This window comes from Anser anser (assembly GCF_964211835.1).
Source record: "Anser anser genome assembly, chromosome: Z".
In the NCBI taxonomy this organism is placed as follows: domain Eukaryota; kingdom Metazoa; phylum Chordata; class Aves; order Anseriformes; family Anatidae; genus Anser; species Anser anser.
The window spans coordinates 11,331,601-11,345,124 of record NC_139723.1 but is presented as its reverse complement, the minus strand read 5'-3'; the positions used below and the strand labels follow the sequence as shown (position 1 = coordinate 11,345,124).

Below are 13,524 nucleotides of genomic sequence, written 5' to 3'. Positions count from 1 at the left end.
GACAACAGTGCTATCGTCCTTTCTTACCAAAAGAATACAGGTTTGCAACGGGAGATGGCTTAATGTAGACCTACCCAGCTAGTCATGGAGAAGTTGTGTCCCTTACACAGACCAGCAGGATACTGACTCGCCAGAGTCAACAGGAACCACAGGCAAGAAAGGACCGAGGGCTGGACTTGTGGGTTTCCCACACATCCCCTGAGAGGCAGAGCAGAACAAAGAAATTCTGCTATCGGAATGTTGCTGCTATATAAATGAAACCCCTGAATTATGGAGAGGCCTGGGAATGAACGAGAGCCACAAAAGCCTAAGAACATTTTATTCAGAGCAGAAGGAATCTGATGGCATCTGACAAGAAGATGTGAGGAAGGAGCCTCCTCCCGCAAGAAACGATCAGCTAATTCTGAAAGGCTGGCTCAGTCCCAGTTTGGCTCACCTTTAGTACTCTCTAAATACACAGGTAACTGTTGCCAGCTTTTTAGTGACAACTCCAAATGTGATTTTTTTCCCCGAGGCTTGCCCTCCTAGAAATTTCAAAATTACCTGGGCTCCCCATTGATATCTCTGAATTAATTAGATGGAAAAAGATTTTCAAGAAGTTTAAGGGCTTAAAGTATATCCTGGTCGAAACTGACAACTAATTAAAAGATATTTTTAATTTAAAGTGAGAACTATTCCCTAAAAATCTTTGGCAACCTACATTCTGATCCACTGTACCATGCCACCTCTGTTCTTATTAACAAACACGTTTAATACAGCATGATGAATGTAAATCTGGGTCTTAACAGACATACCAGCGCAGAATGCCAAACAGGCAACAGGACAGGCATATTGAAAGTGCCCACCAACAGCTGTTAAAAGGCCTCATTTTTAGAAAGCAAAAGGGCACTTCATCTGTCCATGCTGGATTCTCTTTTAAAGCTTTTTGGGTAGAAGGACCCATATTCCAAAAAGTCCCCAAAAGTTTGTCTACTGCTATGTTTTCACATAGCTGCTGCTCACCAGGGATTCAGAGGGGACTCACAGGGAACCAAGGATGCAACAGAAAGAACAAGCTTGCATTGGCAAGAAGATATGGTGAAGGAAGCCAATACATTTCTAAATTAAACCAAGTCAGGAATTGAACCAGAATAGTTTAAGTGACAGTACAAAACACAAATAGTCCAAAGACAGTTATGTGAAGGATCATGAAGGCTGGGAGCACAGAATGGATGCAGGACGGACTTGGTCTCCAAGCTGATGAAACAACAGCATCTAAAGCCAGCACAGGTACTTCGATGTTTTCCTTTAGATCTGACTGAATGACCAAAACATTTCTTTTTAATTAAGCCAATTTCAGTACATCATCTGCTTCCACAACAGAAAAATACTGAAATGTCTTAAATAGTCTGAGTATTGTCAATGTACAGAAAAGACTCAAAAGAGAAAGAAATAGGTAAAAGAAGGGAAGGATAGAGGGAAAAGACTTGATTACACAATCAGGCTACAACTTTGGCTGAATTTTCCTTTCTGATGATGACAACCAGCAGCAGGTACTGGGAACAACGAAGGGCTGGCTCGGTCTTTATTCAGTGAATAAAGACGTGCAGATGCTGCTCTGCTGGACGCAGCCGAGCCACCTCTGAGCGATGCTGCTGAGGTCTGCCCCGGGTAACCCCTGGGGCTGCACGCTGTTCAAACAATGGGGTGTTGAGACCCCAAGGCACTTGAGTTGTTGTCGCCATGTTTCCTCTCCACAGTAAAATAGCTGTGCCAATAACACACCTCTTGAACGGACAGAAACATCTGGAACTCCAAAACGTGCCACAAGCCACAACAGCCTCTTAACCTTGCATGCACTTCAAATGTTTTGAAATCAGGTTAACTGACTGTGGGTTTATTGATAGCAGCTCCTGTGCCAACATGCGGGTTCTCAAGAGCATTACAGGCAAATATATTTTCTTACACTCACTCTTGGGGCAGGGTAACAGCTAATGGGGAACTCTAAAATTGGAAATAACGTGACCTATTTACAAGGAAAGATGACGGCACGATGCTTAAAGATTTGAGATTGGCTTCATTTTGTCTTTCTTACAAAGCTGTGGGAGCACTGTGATATGTTCCAAGAGACCACAACTACAGTGGGAAAATATTTGTACAAAAACTGCTGGCTCGGTCCCACCTTCTTTAACAAAAATAATCTTTGGTGCTTTACTGTGGAAAAACTCCAACCTTTATTAATAGATGTATACAAGTTTAATAAGTTTAACGGTGTGGGTTGGTGCAAGATGCTAACATGGGTGTACATTTCAGCTGGTTTCTATTTCTAGTCTAATGTCTTCCTGCAGCTTGATGAAGAAGAGTTATTAAAAAAGGGAAATTCTTAAAAGTGAAGATATTTGAAAGACAGATGTGGGTTGTGTATTGGCAATCCTATTAGGGAATTATTCTAAATTGGCACTACTAAACTCGCCCCAGATTCAACGAGACACAGAAATAGGGCAAACCAAGCATGTATACAGATGGAGCTGTGTTTTTCCCTGGAGTACTGGAAAAAAAGTGGCTGTTACAAAGCTCAACTTGAACTTAATACTGGTGCCACTGTCCCAGAAAATAAGGCACAAGATGACCACTCGAAATCCCTGGATAGAACATAACAGCTGTGATGTCAAATACCAGTCCCTGGGAAGTGTTGGGAAGGAAGCTACACACATCTGCATGCCCATTTGCATTTAAGCCCAGGCCCAGAAACTGTGTTTCTGTGACTGAGGTGGTAGTGCTTTGTATTTTTTTCAATATTTAGATCAGTATGATCGTAATGAATTGCTGGTTTAATGGTGTTGTGAAGATATCCAGGCAAAAGGTAGTTCTTCTCACTACTTCAGTAAACTGCTAAACTTTAATTTCTAGAAAGCCACATTTTACTGCTAGTGCTACACCCACTGCGCCCTTAAAAAGTTGTCTTCTTCATGCATACATTATACACAGATGTTACACAAAGCAATGCAAAAACATGTAGAAAAAAGCTGGTAAAACATGGACAGACCTTTCCTTCCAAAGCACACATTGCGATGTGAATTTAACTACTCGCACACAGAAAGTTTTCTGGTCTTTTTTCTTTTTAATACTGAGAAAATAGGAGAAGAAGGAAATGATGATGTCCAGAGCCACAAAAGAAATGAGTGGAATCAAGAGATTCTGGAACAAAATTCCAGATCTTTTGAAAGCATCCATGTTCCCTAGATCACGACTTATCTCTTTAGTCAATTAGATAAAGCTTGAAAGTAAATTCTAAAGTGAACAGGACACACTTTCATCATTCAGTAGCAGATAATGAATTTTTCCCAAGCACTAATGCAGATCTTGAAAGGTATATTTCTAACCCTTCTAAGATGTATATATGTTTTTAAGGGAATTTGTTCTGTCTTAAATGCATTTTTTTCTCTGTTATTAATAAGAGGCTGAAGAAATCACTCTCTCTGCTCAACAATATAGGGAAAATTCTCATTTCTGCAGTATATTGCATGAAAACATCACATCAAGCAAAATAACACTTGAGTCCAATTACTCCAAAGTACTTCTACCACATTTCTGAAGAATTACTCTCAAGGCACACTTCTGCTTTCTCCTGTAAACCCCAAATCTTAGTAAACAAAGTAAACCAAGTAAACAAAAAGTGAAACTCTGAACTCTCATCAATTATAAACTGAAGCCAAAGCTTTTTTTTTTTTTTTTCCTTTTTAATTAAGGATGGCAGGACTTATAATTAGAGTGGATTACTGAAGATTGTTCATCACCAACAATTAGACCGTAATTTGTATTGCTAAAACAGAATTTTAATACGATGTTTATTTTGTCATGATACCACAACATCCCAGTATTGTGAATACGATTAACTGGGAGATAGAAAAGTGATGACAAAATCTAGGTTTCTATATACGATTTTGTATATGATTTTGTATATGATTTTGAACAAAAGTTACAGTATGATCTTTGTGAACTGGGATGTTTCTTCTGATAGCAACTAAAATGACAGTTTGAACACACTGCTTTTGCAGTGAAACAGCCCTGAAGATCTTCCATTGTAAAGAAGTAAAGGGAAGAATCAATAGTCCCATTTTACGGCTGGGAAACTTCTGCACTGAGGATTGAGACTTTTTTTCAGGAAGGTGTGAGATACTTTTTCAGGAAGGTGTGAGATACATCTGTGGTGTACTAAAGCGACTGTGTGCAATGCGTCCTTTTTAAAGCTCTGTACACAGTTCAGTACTGATTTACCATGATTCTCACATGATGACAGAAAACAGCTTTGGAAGGGCACTCAGATGCCATCTGCATCAACATTTGGATTCCTGTAGTCAACCTTGATGTCTACAACAACAGGCTACCAATAGGCCATTCAAAAAAAAACTCATCCCAATCTGAGACATATTAGATGACTAACTCTCTGGAAGCACCTTCCTCTTTACGTGAACCACAGAGGCAGTTTACCAGATCAAACCAGACACTTCATTTCCAGATGGCTGAGATGAAAACTAGCTCTAGTTAACCTGCCCTCGGATAGAGGCAGACTGCATGGTTTGCATCCTCAGTGCAGACTGAAATCCTTCTTCATCTCCTCCTGTATCAATCTGTCCTGCACAGTATATTCTAAAAGAGCAGATGATTCCCAGATAGGAGATTTCATAGAGCATGGACTTTGCACAACTGCATTTGTCTTGCCACAAATAATTAGTATTTACCCTTTGCCAGGATTAAATAGAGTGACGTGGAAAACTAATGTACCAGAGCAATGCAGCCCGAAGTTTACACAGAAATAACATTTTGGACACACAGAAGTAAAAGACTACCATTTTGGCATCCTACTCAAAGAGAATTACATAAATTACAGATCTAACTGCATTTGCTGGCATTCATTTAGTGCTGATATTATATTTCATAATTAAACTTAATTTTATAGAGCTGTACTCTAGTGGTCTAGGTCAGCAGTCAATTAAAGAACAACCCTCTCCAGGACAAATGCAATACTCCTGTAAGTGTGAGCATCGTCATAAATTGGCAGGCCAACTTTTTTTGCTTGTAGAGTTTGAATGCCAGTGGACTAGCTCCAGTGGGTGGGACCATCTGAAAGGTCTCCTCAATGAATTCTAAGTCCAGAATTTTGCTATTGTACATACAAAGAATCGACAGTGAACTACAGACCACAGGAGGCTGCTGCCCAGTTGATGCTGCGCCATGTTGAGCCATGGCACTCAGGTCAAAGCAAGGAGATCCCCCCACTATCAAGGCTCAATAACCCACTCACACACTTCACTCATCTCAAACCGACAAATGGTTTGATTTTTCAGAAGCTGGAACATGACCGAAGCTGGGTTGATAACTGAAGAATGGAAATAAAACTGGGCACCTGCTTTCTGAATATAAGCCCCATGCGTACTTTGGCAGTAGGTAAAGGAAATCAAGCGTCCTTCCCTAGAAGAACGTCTAACAAGCATTACAATTTTGGAGATTCCTGCACATTTCTTCCAGGCCATGTGATCCTTGGTGGGACCAGGTGTCTGGGGAAACACCGGGCACCTCTGATCTGGTATCACCTGCTGTCACCCTTCCTAGCACAGGTAAGGCAAAGGGTGATGGATTTTGTTCTCTTTCCAGAGGGAGGGCAGACATAGTCCAGGGTGAGTATTGTTACGGCCTGGAACTTGGAAATGCACAATGGGAAGTGGTATCAAAGCAACACAGAATTTACGGTGGACTTCAGGCAGCCAAACGCATTGTGCTCACAAGAACCAAGATGTGCCCCTTCAGCACATACTCAGAGGACAGGCAGTGTTTTTCTTTCTTTCTTTCTTTCTTTCTTTCTTGGAAAAATTAAAAGAGGAACAATTTTGGCAGCACAAACAAAAGTGTTTACCCCAGCACCACAAATGAACTCACTGCTGGTCAGTTGAATGAACTCACTGCCTGTCTGGGGGTTAGTACTGCAGCATGTTGATGAGAGAAAAATCACACAGTGAACGGCAATAATGGGGACGGTTCTAGATGTTGCATTATGCAGCTCTTCATGTCTTGCTATAAATACAGTGTCAATAGCACTTGCTAAATCAGCAGGTGTTTCCAGTAGCAAAAGTCAGTTCTGCAGTTTGGACGAGCCAAACAGGCATGAATTAACTCATCCCATGCCCAAAGTGCACATCCAACATTTTACCTCCCACACTATAAACCACACAACCCTGTATTCTTCACACAGCCAAGACTCTAGCTGAAGTCAATAAAAAATTCGGAGCATTTTGAAAGCACTTTGAAGTTACGCACAGATCCCCTAGCAATGAAGTTGCACGTCCGCAGGGAAAGAAAATAACCATCAGCTGCCGCGAGAGCTACTTCTTGTCAGCACTATTAAAAGACATCTATCAATATGGCTTAATTTGCTTAAGAGCTCACCTGGGACTTGTAGTCTTTGGACAGGTGTTTGGAAACTAATGTGAAAAACAACTTACCAGCATCTGTATGTAACATTTTAAATTTGTGAAACATTATTCTGGTGGAAGCTGTCAAAGGGCAGCAAACGGGCTGACATTCAGACGTAAAATGAAGACAAACTGAATAAAAACCAGGCAATACTGACCTGTCAGAAATACCTACAATGAATACACTTAAATGAACACTTTAATTTCAGCTATAACTTCGTCCTCTGCTGTGTGCAGGGAAACAAAAGCTGCCATTCAAATGTATGTGAAATAACTTGCACTCTTGAGGAAAAAGAAGTCACGGACTACCACAGATACTGATGTATCTATACCTTGCCTGGGTTCCTGAGGCTGGAGAGACCAGAAAATGTAATTGTGAAAGTGAAATAAATCCCTGTCAGATACGTAAAACCTCTGCAAAACACTTACACAGCATGAATACAAATTGACATACCAGAACTATGAGACAATGCTAGAATCAGAGGATATCATTACAGCGTTGAACGGTTAATCACAGCTCAAAATAAAATGTTTATTCCAGTGCTAAAATCACAACGGGGGGATCTGCTCTGCCTCTTTCTGACATTAGGCTGGTACTTATCACCCTAGCGTACATCTTCTGGGAGATGATATGAGATTCATCTTAAGATAAAAACTGAAGTTCAGTATGATGACTGCTTTTTATGGGTAATGATTAATAGCACCAGGAACTCAAACGTTTGGATTCACAGTAGCTGCCGGCCTGCCCCCCCCCCCCCCCCCCCCCCGTAATAATTTCAATAACTTTTTAAGAAGAGACACCAATGTTTGGGAAGTTTACACTGCAGTGCTCCTAAGCAGGGGAACCAAACATATATACATTATATTTGGTTATATATATATATGAAATATTTAAAACTCATGCTCTGCTCTTACAGAGGGAAGCTAAAAATAGACTTGGAACAAAGATAAGGGAGATTTTTCAGTTCAAAAAGGGGAGTCCGGGAAAAATTGAGATGGCCATGAAAAAAACATGCTGATTAAAAAATAATTACGTCACGGGTTTCTCAGGATCCTAACGAACCCCCTCCACGCCACCAGCCCAGCTCCCACCGCCGGCCCCCCCCAGTGGAGCCCCCCGGCACCCCAAACCCCGCAGCCGGAGAAGGGGGGCTCGGAGGGGGGTTTGGGGGGGTGTCTGCAGCCGCCCCTCCACCTGAGGGCCTGGGGGGGACGTGGACCCTCGCACCCCGTGTTGTGAGCCCCTCCCGCCCCACGGTGCCCGCATGGGGGGTCCTGTGGGGTCAGAGATAACACGCCGGGGGGAGGCGAGCGGCGAGAGGGAAAGGTCTGCTCCTTCGCCCCCCTCACTCCCCCGGCAGCCCCCTTCCCTCCTTGCCTCTTTCCTTCCCCTCCCCGCATCTCCATCCTCCCTTCCTCTCCTCACCGCCCCCCCCCCCGCCTTTCCATCCCCCTCCCCGCCTTTCCCCTTCCCCTCCTCGCATTTCCACCGACCCCCGCGGACTCCCTCACCCCCCTTCCACGACGTGCCCTCCTCCTGCCCTACCCCCGCTCCCAAATACCCCCCCAAAACCCCAGCATTTCCACCGCCCCCGCCCCCCCGCCCCCCCAGACAACTTGCCGGAGCGGCGGCCCCCCCCCTCGGCCGGACAGACGGACGGACGGACGGACGGACAGACGCGCACGCAGCTACCTCTCTCTCTTTCCCAAGCAGTCCCGCTCGCGCAGCGTGCGCCGCCAGCCCCGGCACGTCGGGTCCCCTTCCTCCACCTCCTCCTCCTCCTCCCTCCTCCTCCTCCCCTTCCCTCCCTGCCCGCCCCCTTCGCCGACGCCAGGAAGAAGGGGGCCGCCCGCACCGTCCGGTCCCTCCCCGTCCCTCCCTGTCCCTCCCCGTCCATCCGCGTCCCGTCCCGTCCCGTCCCGGGGGCGCCCCTCGCCCCCCAGCCCCCCCACCCCACTTCGCCCCCGTCCCTCCGTGCTCGGGTTACGCGGAGCTCTCCGGTTACGGGCGCCGCGGGGCCCCGGGGACGTGGGATGCTTCAGACCGGGCTTTAGGGACGTTTTCCTGACTTTTTTTTTTTTTTTTTTAATTTATTTTTTTTTATTACCCCCCCGTCATTGCTTCTCCTGGCAGAGGAGTTGGGGTGTCTCACGTGGGTCTGTGTCTGTACACCATTCTGTACCCTTCACCATCCTTGATGCTCTCTTGAACACCTCCCTGTCCTAACAGATCCTTTTTGAGATGAAGAAACGTGCAGTATTTAAGATACAGTGCCACAGTGATGTTTTTCTCTAAATAGCTAATGTTTTTCAAGGAACCTCTGAGCACAGAGCTGATGTCTCCGTGAAACTGTCATAACCTGGAGATTTTGCTCCTGCCATGGCCAGCTCAGATCCCACCATTTTGCATGTGGATCACAATTGTTTTCTCCCCTTGTCTCATTTCACATTTACCTATGCTGAATTTCCTTTATTGCACAGCCAACCTTACAATGTCCTTGTGTCTTCCACAGTCTCTCTCCTTATTACTAACATAGGTAAATTAGTACCACCAATAAACTCAGCTATCACTCCTTTCCCAGGTAAGATACAAGTATGCTGAGGAGCTCACGTCCCAGCACTGACCCTTGCAGACCCCCCTGCCACACAGCACCTCCCTCCATTGTGAGAACTGGTCACTTATTCCCTTACTTTGCATTTTATCTTCTAACCAATTACTGAGCGATACCAGGGCTTTCCCTCGTGTTGCTATCGCTGCTTAGTCTCCTTAAAAGCCTTTGTTAACAGCCTTTTAGAAATCCAGCCTGATATAGAAATTAAATCACCCTTATCCACATTTTTGTTGACCCTTTCAGAGACCTCCAAGAGGTTTGTTTAAGACAGGACTATTACGGGAGTACTGTTGACTCTTCTCAGATAGATTGTATTAATCCAGGTGTCCTTTAGATATAACCCAACTAGCATCTCTATTTGCACAGCACAAGGTTTGCAAACCTAGTTCTCTGGAGCCTTTACTGAAGTTTAGTGTCACACTTGCCACCCTCCACTCTTCAGGTGCTGATGTTTTAACAGGGAGGTTACATGCCATTGTTGGTAATTCAGTACAGCATCCTTGGGTGAGAACTCAAGGACATGGATGCACACACACAGGCACGTGTGCTACCTAACGCTGTGACAGTGAAGAAGGCTTATAATAAAAGCTGTTGGTATAAGGAAATAGATGCATTTCTATATATATGCAATGCTGCAGACCCGTAAGCTGATGTTATTAAATGTAAGCAAGACGCTATCTTACTGACTACATGTAGCCATGACCCTCTTAGCAAATGTACGTGCCTGAAAGCAGATAAATTTTGGCACAGAAAAAACCCCACCGAGGTCTTTGACCCAAGGAACTGTTTGCCATTCTACAGACCTGCAGCCATCTGCTTTCTCTCTTTCATACTTCTCTGTAGGGTCTCTGGGTCCGTTCTTTCGTGCATGGTTTTTACCTACCACTAGTGCACACTGGTGGGAGGAGGAAGGGAGACAGGCCCTGAGCAGGGCTGTTTCAGCTGCACCACCCAGGAATGCTCCTGGGAATGTCTGCAATTCAGTTACCTGTCCAAGGATGGGACTCCTACCCGTTTCCATCCCGGACATGGTGCAGCTGTGCAGGGCACGTGCCAGAACCACAGCAAAGCTCCGTGTATCCCTGCACACCCTGCCACAGAGGGCCAGGAGTCTGTATTTATACACATAGGTGGGCAATCCAAATGGCACCATGGAAAGAGAGGAAAGGGAGCACTGGGGTGGCAGCTGCTTTGCACAGGTATTGCACAGGTCTGACCGCGCTTATTGGGTGTTTAGAAATTTCAGCTGCTGGAAACAGAATAGGCCAGTTACTGTGAGGCAGAGGTGGGGAAAACACATGTTTGTTGAAGTTTTTTTGTTGTTGTTGTTGTTGCAGAGAAATTCAGAACCAAGAAGGGTCACCTTCTGGCCTCAGGAGCATAATTAAAATAAGAGTAGTCTAGTCTCATGCTTTCTGAAAGTCTCAGGTTTTGGAGACTGGCGGTATAAACAAAAATCTGTGACATTTAGAGCAGACAGAGATGTTACTCTGCAAAGGGGTGAGCTTTGGAGCTCTTCTTCCTGGGTTCCCACCTCCGTGCCCTTTTGTTCTAACAATTATTTTCTGCTCCTCTCCTGTTTACTGTCCTCAAACAGGACTGGGCTGAACTGCAGCACATAGTTTGTTCCATTGCATAAAGCATTATTGCTAATGACACTGAAGCAGTTCAAATTTTGGTTATTTTTTTTTTCTCTTATGTCAAGGATGCATTTACATAGTATTAATTAGGCAGCACATGATTAATATACCGCAGAGGAAGTCAAATGCTATTTCACTGTGTATATTATAATGAGTTTTGCCTATTGCTTCTAATTTGCATTTTTAGCAGTTACAGCAGCAGAAGAAAATAATGTCTTAAGGTTTTGTTTTAAATATGTATTTTGTTAATGCTCTGCAGTTCCATTTTACAGCATTATGGGCAGTTTCAGGTAGGGGGAAGAGAAGGAATTAACCTTTGCTAGAGTGCAGCCTTCCCTAAATTTTATTATGAAGTTAAAATACCTTTTCCAAAATAATGAATGGCAACATTAGCTGGTATTGTCCTGAAAACTCTGTAAATAGAAAAGGTATAAAGAGCAGCCATGTTAACCCAATGTTATTTTTGATGCTCAAATGATAGCTCCTCGCCTCTCAGGCCCCATGAACTGGAAAGGGACATGTCACCCTCTGGATTACCCCATTCCTCCTACAACAGCCAGCCAGCTGCATCTCAAGGCTGTTTTGAATACCTACCAAAAAATGACTAAATTGGGGACTGGGATTAGAAGAAAGGAGAGAGAAATGGGGAGAAGAGACAGAAGCCATATCCATATCTGCCCCTCCTGCTTTGCTCGGGAGGCTGAGAAGCTATTCAGGCCTTGCTTTGGGACTTTATCAGGGTATCAGTGTCCAGTGTCAGTGAGACAGAGTTTTTATTGTTACGCAATGAGCCCTCAGATGGAGAATAATTCAAAGGGGATGCCTCTTCTTATAAGGAAAAAATTCACTTTGTGCTGCTGTTTTACAGCCTGTTCTTGTTCTCTGTGAACTCCCAAAAAAGCTGAGCAGAGTGCAGAATAAAGGAAGAGAAAGTACTCTGGTAATGATGCTGAATGTGCCGGGCGCTTTTGTAACACACATAAATGAAATGCAGTCCTGAGAGGTGATGCCTGATCTGATAGCCTGCCCGCTGAATCTCACTGAATATGAAAAATGAATTTTGCTTGGGATGAAGCTTTTTAAACATCTGAGGCTGGCAGTCAGAATTTGTGAGACTCGATTCTTTTCCCTTTCCCTGTGGTTCTTGTTATTTCCCTGACTGCAGAATAAGATGCAGATGAGCTGGAGGAGGGAATGCACCGATGTGCAGTAGTGTGTGTGAGATGAAAATGGAACTTGTGTGTATTCTCCGTGCATTTATAAAACTAATGAATGCAGAGATCCACCCGCCAGTTAGCAGAGGAGCTGTGGGAAATCTGGAGGTCACATTCACAAATGCTTTATATTCAGCATGGGGATGAAATGCTGAGTGTTACAGAGGCAGGGAACTGACTGGAGATCCCTGTTTTGTTCCTGGCATCACTGGTTCCCTGGGGTGTGACTGAGGCTGGTCACTGTCCCCTATTTGCCCGTAGGGGTGGTTGAATTCTGGGACAGGGACTGCCTGCTGCTGGGTGTTCTCAGCACATAACGGGACCTCAGCGGTGGTTGGGGAGTCGAAGCACTAACGTAATATGAACTTAAAAATTATTTTCTGAAGTTATTCAGCTGACTAACAGGCTCATTTGCTCACATTTATTGTGTGGTGAAACAGCTTGGCAAGATCTCTATCGGCAGCTAGCTACGTGAGTAATCTCATTGACTTCAGTGCAACTCCTGGAGTGAGTAATGTTGTAGTATTGGCTCCGCAAACTGCTTTAGTCATCGCAGGCTTACAAACTGCATGCGTAGTAGTCCTGCCAGCACTCACCACACAGGGTAGTGCTTTTACTGAGAGCAGTGCTGTCACAGGAGTAATACCCAGTAGTAAGAGCCTGCATAGTCCACACCCACGTGAAAGGTGGCTCTGTTCTGCAGTTGTGGAGGCAGCTAAATTTCCCTGTCATCACGTCTGCTCCAACCCATGGGGACCGCTAGCTCCCTGTCACAAGAGATCCACAGAAATACCCACTACCTGCGATGTCGTAAGGAAGAAAGGGCTTTGTTGCAGCTGCTGGGGATGCCGCTGCATAACTGACTTATGGCTGTCCCTCCTGCTTGTTGAAAACGCAGTCATTGCAAATCCGGGGCTGTATAGCTCCACTTAGAGTCCTTCACAGCATTTCCCCAGCTAATGTCTCTGCTTTGATTACTCCCGCCTTGTCTTAGTCCTTTTGTGCCCTTTTCCACAATAGCCCCTGTTTCTTTTCCCTACTGTGGGGGAAGAAACCCTTTCATTCTGCTCCTTTTCCACAGTGCAGAAAAAAATCCCATTCAGTGGTATCCCTCTTTATTCTACAAATCCCTCTTTCAAGCCTGCTTCATCAATAACACCAACACAAGGCAGTCCTGAAGGATGTCTGCACTTGTCCAGCTTGCCTGGTTGAGCCTGAACATCCTCAGGGGTAAGTAGTGTGTCTCTATGGATTTTCTGAATTACTGCATGCACAGGAAGAGCCATATAAATATGACACTGCTTCTTACCCCAGCAAAACATGCTCAACATTGTATCAACTGCTGGGGCAATTTAATCACAAACCACAGTATTTCAATGGCTATGTACTGTCGCTTATTGTTCCTCCAGCTAAACAGGATTAGCAAAAAAGATTTAAAGAGCAATTATTATTTTAGAAATAGGGAACCTCTGTAACTTTTCTGTACTGTACTTGAATAGCATATCCTAACAAAGGGCATTTGTTTGTGAGCTAAAGATCTTGATCTGAAGCCCAGTGGAGGCTCTTCCATCGCATTCAGTGAGCTTTGGATTAAGTCCTTTCTGAGGAA

General features: G+C 44.4%; 1 protein-coding gene across 12 annotated transcripts in view; it reads right to left on the bottom strand.

The window, feature by feature from the left end:
* The window catches only part of PALM2AKAP2 (PALM2 and AKAP2 fusion), a 258,689-nt gene that overhangs the window by 88,259 nt on the left and 156,906 nt on the right, over positions 1–13,524 (bottom strand). Inside the window, exon 1 of one of the 12 annotated variants that reach the window (XM_083818091.1) lies at positions 8,143–8,258. The exons of 9 other annotated variants lie outside the window; for them this stretch is intronic. The gene's annotated coding sequence lies outside the window, so the exon portion shown is untranslated. Of the gene's footprint in view, positions 1–8,070; positions 8,259–13,524 lie in introns of those variants that run through there. 2 more of the 12 variants (XM_083818090.1, XM_083818092.1) reach the window with 2 other exon arrangements.